The sequence below is a fragment of the Panthera uncia genome, chromosome F2 (genome assembly GCF_023721935.1).
Source record: "Panthera uncia isolate 11264 chromosome F2, Puncia_PCG_1.0, whole genome shotgun sequence".
Taxonomy (NCBI): Eukaryota; Metazoa; Chordata; class Mammalia; order Carnivora; family Felidae; genus Panthera; species Panthera uncia.
This window is the reverse complement of record NC_064812.1, coordinates 68,308,080-68,318,292: the sequence shown is the minus strand read 5'-3', so window position 1 is coordinate 68,318,292 and position 10,213 is coordinate 68,308,080. Positions and strand designations below refer to the sequence as shown.

The 10,213-nt window shown below is 40.1% G+C and overlaps 1 pseudogene; it reads left to right on the top strand.

The window, feature by feature from the left end:
• The first annotated feature begins 1,094 nt into the window (after positions 1-1,094).
• Positions 1,095-1,171, top strand: LOC125924998 (uncharacterized; annotated as a pseudogene).
• The last annotated feature ends 9,042 nt before the right edge of the window (positions 1,172-10,213 follow it).

Sequence of the window (10,213 nt, the reverse complement as noted above, 5' to 3'; positions counted from 1 at the left end):
TCTATAGTGGCCAAAATGTAAAATGCACAGACTTACGCAGTACAAACTGAAATTTCCTCCCAGGGAGGTAGCCGGCGAGGAATGAGGCCAGGCCCGTATTATGACATGGCACCATGGAAGGAGGTAGGGCAGCCTTCTCCCATCGAGGGCATTGATGTTTCTGGTCTAGATCTTTATGTCCTCAGGGCCCTCAGTGCTCAGCTGCACACAAAATACAGTTTTTTATATGCTCTGTTTATCTTGTGATCCATACTAATCTCTCCATGCTCTAGTGACTTACCTCTTACAGGATTTGGGGACCACACAGGCCAGTAAGTTCTTTCCCTTTATAACCTGCCATCCAAAGACATTTTTGATGCTCAGACAATTCCCTGCTGTTTACAACATCAGAGGTGTCCTCCAAATAATTTTCCCCTCTTAACTTCAATAGTACCATTTCTACTTTTCATCTGACTTGGTAGCTAATAAATTGGGACAGGAGAGAGAGAGAGAGAGGGAGAGAGAAAAAAAACCTCCTTTCTGTCTCTTATTTTATTATATTTTTTGTTTTTCAGGGGTTATTTGCTAAAATATGGTCTTCAATATGTTCTTACTTTCATATTTTCATATTTTTTTTACATTTTGTGAATTTCTTTCATCACTTATTTCTATTTTGAAAGTGAATCTATAATTCCATAGAAAACATTATTGAAAGGTATTTTAATTCTTTGATGGCTTCCTTCTCTCATTAAACTTAGTCACCTTGATTTATAAACTCTTGAGAGAATATACATGTTTCTCAAAAAATAGGTGTATTCAGCATTAAAAAACACAGTGGAACCCACAAGAAGTTTTATTTTTTCATGGACTTGAGTGTACAATGATTTGATCATTTCCCCAAGTCATGGGACATATATATTAGTAAAGACAGATTTAGCATCAGCAAGAGAAAGCCCTTCTCCAACTGGCTTAACAATGAGGAACTTCATTGTTCCATGTAACAGGAAGCTGAGGACTAGCACAGGATCCAGGGAAGGATGAGGGGCTCCTGCTTACCTTGTGTGCTTTCTACTGGATCTGCCTTCATCTGTGTTGGCTTCATTCTTAGATTGTGAAGCTTTGCGCAGTGGCAGTATTGTAGCCAATGAGGTTTATCCTAGGCGCGATTATTGCTAATTGAAAACATTCTTAGGTTGTGAGCAAGATGCCTGCAGCAGCTCCCGATATGGCAGTGTCCAGGGGACCAAGAAAGGGCTGTCTCTCCTTGTGCCTCCTTCTTAGGACCAAGAAGCACTTTCCCAAAAGCCCTCAGTTTTTCTTTCACTGGAATTGACTAGGGCAGGATCACATGACCATCCCTGACCCAGTGATTGGTAAAGGGAATTTGTGTGGCGTGATTGAGTAAGGCTAATCGTTTTGGGGACCCTGACCCTGCTTCCAGATTCCTCATTTCACTTATCCTTAGTCAGGCTAATCATTTGGGGTGGCCGCGTACCTCTGAAGACACACCCAAATTTCAGTGTCACATGGTGTTCTAAGATTCATTTCATTTCATGCTCTAATGTCAGGTTGGTTAAAGATCTGATGGCATTATTAGGCACCTCACACTAATACCAAGCAAAGTTCAGGCTGGTAGGAGGGGAGATGGAACTTCTTTGGGATACTATCAACTCTTAGGGTTACTTTGCCAGACACATTTAGTAAGGGATGCCCACTATCCAGAGAAGCAAGTGATCCAGGGATGATAGCAATCCTCCCTTACATTTAATTTGGTGTGAGTCAGAGAACATAAAGCAGAATTCTGGATTATTCATATGAAACTCTATTAGGACCTAACTACTACAAGGTAATTATTTACAAAAGAGTCTCCCTGTGCAAGGCCAAATTAAAAAAAAAAAAAGGACAGTTTTTTTTTTTCTCACGAAACCAGTTCCTTCTCAATCTTTCTCATTCCTGTCCACTTATATGCCTGAGCCACAGACATGGCCATCAGCCTTGATTCTCCCCCATTCCTCATCCTGCAGTTCTAATTCATCAGTGAGATCACACATTCTATTTGCAAATGAAGCAGAATTCCTCCACTTCTTTTCAACTGCGTTCTACCTTCCTCGTATTAGCTCTGTGGCATGGGCAGTGGGATGGGTTGCCTGATGATCTCAGCGCACACCCTGGCTCCATCTGTGCTGCTGTTCAACCCTCCATTCCTAAAACAGCCTCCAGTGGAACCTTAACACATGTAAATTGCACATCGCTTCTTGAAACCTTTTAATGACTTCGCGCTGCATTAAGAATAACATGCACTCTCTTGGCCATGGCTGGCAATGTTCTGCAGGTTGTGACCCTGTGTACCTCTGCAGTCTCATCTGGTACCATGTTGCCTTCACTCCAGCCACACTGGGCTGCTTCTGTGGCTTGAACAGAGTTAAATTGTTTCCATCATGGGGTCTTCACTTATACCGTTCCCTCTACTTTGACCATCGTTTCCTCTGTTCCGTTTACAGCAGCCTCCTGGGCTGGTCTCCTCTTAGTCATTACTTTTTCATAGTGGCTTTCTCTTCTCACCTTGTTTACACAGAACTGCTCCTTTGGAGGAACAGAGGGGTTGTAATTTTAACCTATTCTTTGCCCACATATGCCTTTCCTCAGTTTGTAATTATGTGCCTTTTTGTTTCCCTATTTGTTATCCTTATCCCTCTTTAGACCTGATGCTCCATGAAGGCACAGGCTATGTTGATCCCATTCAGAACTCTACACCATTCTTAAGAGCAGGGTCTGGGTCCCAGCAGGTATACTCTCTGGATAGGAGCGCCATGAACAAATCCCCTGTAAAGCGGTGATTCCCTTGAGTGGAGGCAGTCTCCCTGCATTCCTGGCTGCATCTACACCACATACTATGTCCTCAGTACCTGTTAATTGTTAAACAAATGGATATCTCTTATCAGAATAATAAAAGTTAGCGTTTGGCTCTAGATTCATGAAACATAAGAATGGATTTCTCATTATTTGAAGAAATTCAATTGTATCGTCAGCAAACATTCAGCAGAGCTTGTGATATTTTCAGGTAAGTTTAGTACGACTCTGGCAAAATAGTGCAACACTATTTCTTTAATGAGGAAAGAGAACACTTGAAGAGTTAGGAAGTCAGAAGAAAATAATCACGAACAAAGAGAGTGGGAGAATCACTTCATCTAAATTTAACTTGATGTATGAAGCGTCCTAATAGATTCATGAAAGGTTAAAAGCAACTAGAGATAAACCTCTGGTGAATATAATCAAAGATAGGCCTTGTCTTTTTTAGGGTCCCATTTTGGACTACTTCACGGCTAGTGAACTGTTTGTCCATGTTGATACATGCTAACACTTACATCGTATTTGCCATATGTCAAGCATTCTCTTAGTACATTAACTCATTTAAGACTTCTACAGTCCTATCAGAAAGGTTCTATTATTATGCCTATTTTATTGAAGCATAGAGAGATCAAGTGACTAACCAAAGATAACATAGCTAGCAAGTGGATTTCAAACACTGACCTATAATTTTTGTAGAGCAGAAGACTCCCTTAGATCACCACAACCCAAGAAGCTAAATAAGAGTATGAAGGAGAGTTTATAAATGTTAATGATCACTGCCTTTTCTATGGTCCTTGTTCACTGGGTCTCACAGAAAGGAGCACTGTCAACAATTTAAAAATAATTTTAGGCATGCGCAAAGTAATGTAAACACATGAGTGTATAAAACATAAAATGAAATGATGGTTTGCACAGTTCCTTAGAATAGAATCCTAGTAGTACTATTTGACTGCTGGTCACTAATTGATTAATAAAGTAGGGAGAGATGAAGAGACAGGGGCCTTCAGGGGAGCTGGCCCAAACCGAGGCCAGCTACGCCTGCTCTGCTTTGCTTAGCTCTGTGACCTTTACTGCCTTGGATATCAGATTCTTCAGCAAATTAGGGCACCAGGTTGGATGACCTCTAAGTCTGGCCAACTATAGCCTTGAATGACTCTATACAAAGGTACCAGTGTGTTAATAGAAGAACAAAAGTTGTATTAACTCTCCTTTTATTTTAGACTGAAGTTTTCAGGAAGCCATCTTAATTCTGTCAGTTCTAGCTCTGTAATGTGTCTTGCCTAGACAGTCTTCTTTAGTTTTAATTTCCCCTGAACCCACTTTTTACATTGTCCCCAGAGAGGCTTTTTGGAAATAAAATACTTGGCCTTATCATTCCCCTGCTTAAAAATCTTTAGTAGCTTCCCTCTTCCCAATACAAGATGTTCATGATGAGATAGGAGGAGGTGTTCCTACCTTAAACCCTGTACTCTTGTGCACCAAGCTATATGCATCCTTGGAGTGTTCCAAATGATTTCATATCCTCATGCGTTTTCTCTGGTTGTTCCTTCTGCCCTGAATGCTACCCCTCTATGCCCCTTGGTTGTATGGTGAAGATTTTCAACACTTAGGAAAATGTCAGTTCCCCTATGAGACTTTCCTGTCTGGATCTCTCGTGTAACAGGTTCCCTTTCTACCTTACCACAGATAGAATGGACTATTCCTTCTTTGGGGTCTCCACTGCCCCCAGACCCTAATTTTCTATTTGAGACACTTCAATACTTGTCTGTTGACTCCTTCTAACATTGCTGACCGTAAAGAACAATGTTACATCCACTTTTACTTTTTGTTGTGTTTAGCATGGTGTCTGATAACATGGTAATAGCTGATTAATTATAAACGGATGAATAAAAGCATGAATAGAGTGAATGAGTAAACATCAATTGTCTAAAAAGTCTATCTTGCTTTTAAATTTTAAAGGCTTTGGCTGAATGCATTCCGAGATGGGGACAGATAAGAAAAAAATGTGAGTAAACAGTGGAAAAATTTTGTAGGGAGGAGGTCTTTCATTGCATCGTCCATATTGTTTTCAGCTGCTTCTGCTACTATTATTCTTCTGGCTCTTGGAAATAAAAATTTTAGAATTTTCTGGTGCCTGATATGGCATAAAGGCTCCAATATGTCTTTTGAAAATATTCTTATTTCATTTGGACAGAGAACCTGAAATGCTGGATAAGAGGGCATATGCTACATTGGGAATTAACTGGAGAGAATAGTGGCTCAGAATTCAATAATTATTTTAGGCTGCCTTTTCAACTTCAAGAAACCCAGACACTTATATGATTTTGCAATATTGCAGCAAATGGACCAGAGCACAGATTCCAATATGTGAAAGATAGATTTTACACACATGCTTACATTTCTGATTAATTTATTCATTATTCAACTGACATTCATTGAACATCTTCTTCTGCCAAGCACTACACTAGATGCTTTGGATTAAAAAAGTGGATCAGAGGATAGCACTTTGATTATTCTGGACAAAGTCCTTGATGCTTGGAGAGGCATTATATTCAACGCTGGGCCCATGATTGCCCCTACCTAAACTCCCAGGAATCCCATTTCCTGTTGGACGTCTTGCTGGCTTTACCCCATTTACACAGCCCTCTGCTAATTCCTCAAATACCCCAAAATGCTCCCACACTTGGGCCTCAAAAAGGTCTGTTCCCTGCTTGTATCCTTCTTATCAGAGAACTCCACTCCTCTTTTAGGACTTAGTGTAGATGTCAGTTCCTTAGAGAAGCTTTTCCTGATCCCAGGATCAGCTCAGCCCTTCAGACTGTAGACACAAACCTTATTACAACCACAATTAGTTAATAATGCATGTAGTTGTTTAGCATCTGGTTTCCTGTCGGAATAGGAAGTATAGGAGGGGGCCATCTGTGTGTCCCTTTTCCCTCATGTACTTCCAGAGTTCGGCACTGCGCTGGTATACCGGTATATACATTGATGCAAACAGTGGCCTTTGATAACCGTTTGCTGAATGAGTAAATGAAATAATAATGGCAGAATTACTAGCATGGACCACTTCCACCCTGCCAGCTCACAGCTTGAACCCTGCTGTCCCTTTTTCATATAGAAATGCTTGGTGATGTAAGGACACCCACTCCGAGAGGCTCTCAGGGAACAATTCCTTGTCTTAAAGAGCCTTGTTACATATTTGAGCTTAGTGATAAGGCCCTGTGGCTGCTGGCAATACTCTGGCTCTCTCTGTCTGTGCTAGGTCCTTCTCTGATGAAAGGAATGGAGAGGAGGGAGTAATTGATCACCCTGCCCAATCCAACATAATCTTAGAAGCATAGGAAAAGATCAGCTTTTAGTATAACAATAACAATCTCTTTCCCTGCATGGAAGATAGAATTGAGTTACTCATTTGTGGTTAAAACAGGACTTGTAAAATAACCAATCTAGCAAAGGCAGTGAGAATCAGAGGCAGAAACCAAAACATGTAACAATTTATTTTAGAAAAATGTCCTACAAAGCAATCTCACAGTCGAAACTCGAAAGGCCCCAGATATAATCACGTTCTGTAGAGGCCCTTGAAATTGACTCTGGCACTGAAGGGATTCTAAGCAATATTACCCATGGAGGAAGAGGAATGGGGTATCGATCACAGTGTCATGTTCCACCTCCTTCTCAAATTACAAAGTTGGAAGCAGTCCAGAGTTGAGGAATGGTGCCCTTATTCTGCTTCTATCCACCCTGCACGGGTTAGAAGGGTCGGCTAGGCGGTGTCTTCTTAGGGCTTGTTTTCAGACAGCCCATCTCTCATGATTATCTCAGTATCCCTACTCCTGGCCAGAAAGATGGATGCCCGTGAGATCTTTTCCTGGATGCCTTCTCATTTCTCTGTATCACGGTGGCTCTAAATATCAGGTTGCCCTAAAGTCTCTAAAGTTTTCTTTTCAGAAGGGGTTTGTTTTGGGAAGTCTTGCCAAGCACAGAGAGCACAGCAGAACACAGCATCTCCTTCCTCCGCGGAGACGCACAAACTCAGTATGACATAATTTCAGCTGAAGCTTTGTCTGCTTACGTGACTTTCAGAAATCCTATTATGATAAATATCTGGGGATACTGTTTTCTATGATTCTAATCAAAATCAAAGTTGTACCCATTCTCTTAAGCCACTGTCTTGTACTCCCTAGTGATTCCAAGGGTCCGTATCCTTTAGGTGGAGTTTTACCACCTCTTTGCAAGCTAAGCCCTTTTGGTTTATCTATACCAACAGCCTCAGTGTCACCTAGGTGAAGTGAAAATTCTTGGATACCATCCCAGACCTACTGAATCATAGTGTGGGAGTGGGGCCTGCGGTCTGTATTTTAACAGATTAGCTAGGTCAACTTGTCTGAAGTTTACCTTTGTGTTGACTGAAATAAAAAAATGGGCTTCCTAATCAAATTAGTAGTTCAAAAAAGATTAGGAGGCAGTGGTTTAAGCTTCCCGGTACAAAACTGAATAACACAGGTTAAAGCAACATTATTTACCTAATCATAACAAATGACTGATCGTAAGTGGTTTTATTAAATGGGTTAATATGTGTAAAATCCTTAGAATAGTGCCTGACACAGGATAATGCCTGGTTCAGAAAACCGTCTACTCTTTCTTTCCAATGCCCCAGGCTAGAGGTTGGCACCTAAGGTGACTCTGCGGGATGTCAGCACCCCTGACAATTTGCAGCACCCTACACGCGTGAGGGTGACCTTCTTCTCGCCCGTCCCCTGCCCACTGCCGGTGGGAGTTGACCAGAATAAGACATGGATTTCTGCCGGAGTAAGCCAAAGAGAACTTGAGTTCCTTTACCACGTGATTGAATTCTGCATCTGTTTAAATCTCCAGCATGAGTGTTAACACGAGAGTGGGCTGCTTTAAAGTTTCACCCAAAGACATTTCTGTGGCAAGGGTCAAAGGTAACATGTAAGTAGCTGAAAAATTCCGTGCTTTTCCAGGGCATCATGAATATCCCCACTGCAGCTACTTCTCTCTGTTACAACTGGTGTAGCGGTTAAATGGATGGATTCTGTATTTGAACAGAGATGCATACAAATTCCACCATTTACTAGTTGCATTACCTCAGCAAAGCCACGGAACATTTCTTCATTAGGAAATGGGGATAGAGTCGTTGTGGAGATAAATGAGATAAATGTGTTGGAAAGTGCTTACCACAATGCCTAGCATGTAGTCAACGCTATTGCTGTTACTCTAAATAGATTTGGAATGAAGAGGGGGGAAAAAGATTAACATCCTATTTCAGAAGTGCCTTCCCCCACTCCCATCCCCAAGTTGGAGAGTCTGTGCCTCGTGCCAGAATCATCTTGCAGGATAGAGGTTATGTGCCAAGCATGAAGGGAGTGCGTTTGTAGGAGAAATAGAAAAAGACGAAGGGAAACTTTGTCTTTCCATATGCAGACACTTGCATAATATTTCCTTCTTGAGTTCTTGAATCCCAACGAGAGAACTGAGCGTGTGTTTGGGAAGAAGACTCATGAATTAATATTTTTCCCAATAGAGAAGCTCACAGAAACTTTGAAGTGTTTATTAAAGAGTTGATAATGAGGAGAAAACTTTTTGAAAATCATATTAAAAAGTACCTCCCAAACTGCTTCAATAATTTAACCTTGGAATCACAAGACTCTACTGGAATAGAAAGAATACATTTTTCTCTCTCCCCGCGGTCCCTGGTGTATCACATGCATGCTGAGAGCAATGATGGCCTCTTTCTAGGAGTTAGTGGTGAAATGATACTCTTTTTGTGACCAATCGAATAATTACTAAAGTTGAAATTTGTAATCCTGATATCGAATATTTCATAATGACATCAATTTAAACTTAATACTGCTCTTATCTTTTGACAAAAATAAGGTTTAATGTGCCTTTTCTCCTAGAGGGGGTGAAATAAGGAAAGACTTTATTATACAAGATAATTAAAATTCTTCCTGAGGTTAAAAGTGATTTAAAAAGAATCACAACATGAGATAATTAGGCCTTATTAGACACTTTATCTGCTTCACTGAAGTCACTTTTTCCAGGATGATAAAATGTGCCTTTGTCTTTTTTTAGAAAGCTGGATACCAAATTTGGGGAAAAAAATGATCTTTCCTCCTCCTCTTAGACTCAGCACATGACTGTGTGAATGGATTTGGGGAAATAATTTAATGACAGGGTTACAGTTTCCAAAAGCTAGACCTTTATAGAATGTGATGGTTTTCCAGTACTTATTCATTTTTCTAGTGGAATTACATTTTATCCTCTATTTTTAGTTGGTTAATAGAAAATGATATGAATTTGTGTTTTCTGATTTTTTTTTTTCCCTGACAGGCAGAATAATAACAGATTAGTTTGGGGATGTTTAACAAAATCCTTTTGTCACTTGACAGACTCGTTTATGCTTTCTTGTGCCATAACAGGTAAGGCAAAGAATGTCAGTGTTTGTATTTTTAATGTCTAATGAACATGTAATACAGGTTATTACAATAACCGTGCAGTAGTGGATGGTATTTTTTAGATGAAAAGCGGTTCGGGCATTTAAAGCACATGATGTTTTTGTAAAAGGAAGCAGGTACCCTAGGAGCATGGGAGTTTTGCCAGAGTTCTAAACTGTATCCCTACATGAGGTCTGATATGGCTTTTCTGTTCTGCTTTTAGGCCCAATGACGGGAATGCTGTGACTGCCACCCTCGGCTAATGGCTCTTTGAGCCTCCAATGGATTTTAACAATGTTCAATGCAACTAGCAATAAGTGAATCAAATAGTGCTTGTTTGTGCCATAAATATCCAACTTATTTTTATCTATTGATCCGTGAATGAAAAGAAATTGTTATACTTTGTCTTTAAGAGAACATCTCAGTTCTATTGACAATGACTAGCTACATAGGTTTATGAAATCGTTCTTTCCTTCTGAGTGACCCTTTCCTTTGGGGAAAGGCTAATGTCTGGATTAGTGCATGAAGTGCCAGGTAAAATATACCGATCATTTTGGTTAAAAGCTAGGTACATAGAATTGTTAAGTAAAAGTCCATTTTAAGGGAAAATATCTAAGGGAAAGTAGTATGCTTTGACGGATAAATAGCTTCTGTCATACTTTTACAGGGTCTATTGTAACTGATATAAAGGAAATTGTTGCGTTAAAAGAAAACTTAAACATTAAAAAAGAATGGGATTAATCCGAACTGTGAGCATCAAGGGTATCCATTAAGGAAGGTCTTAAATGTTTTCCTGTATGTGTACCTGCTACATTTCAGAGTACAAGTGTTATATACATTTTCCCTCTCTACTAAGTGGATAGATCCTATTGGGAAGAGTATAACATCTTTAAGGTCCTAGTAATGGGCAAGGGTTAATAAAAAGG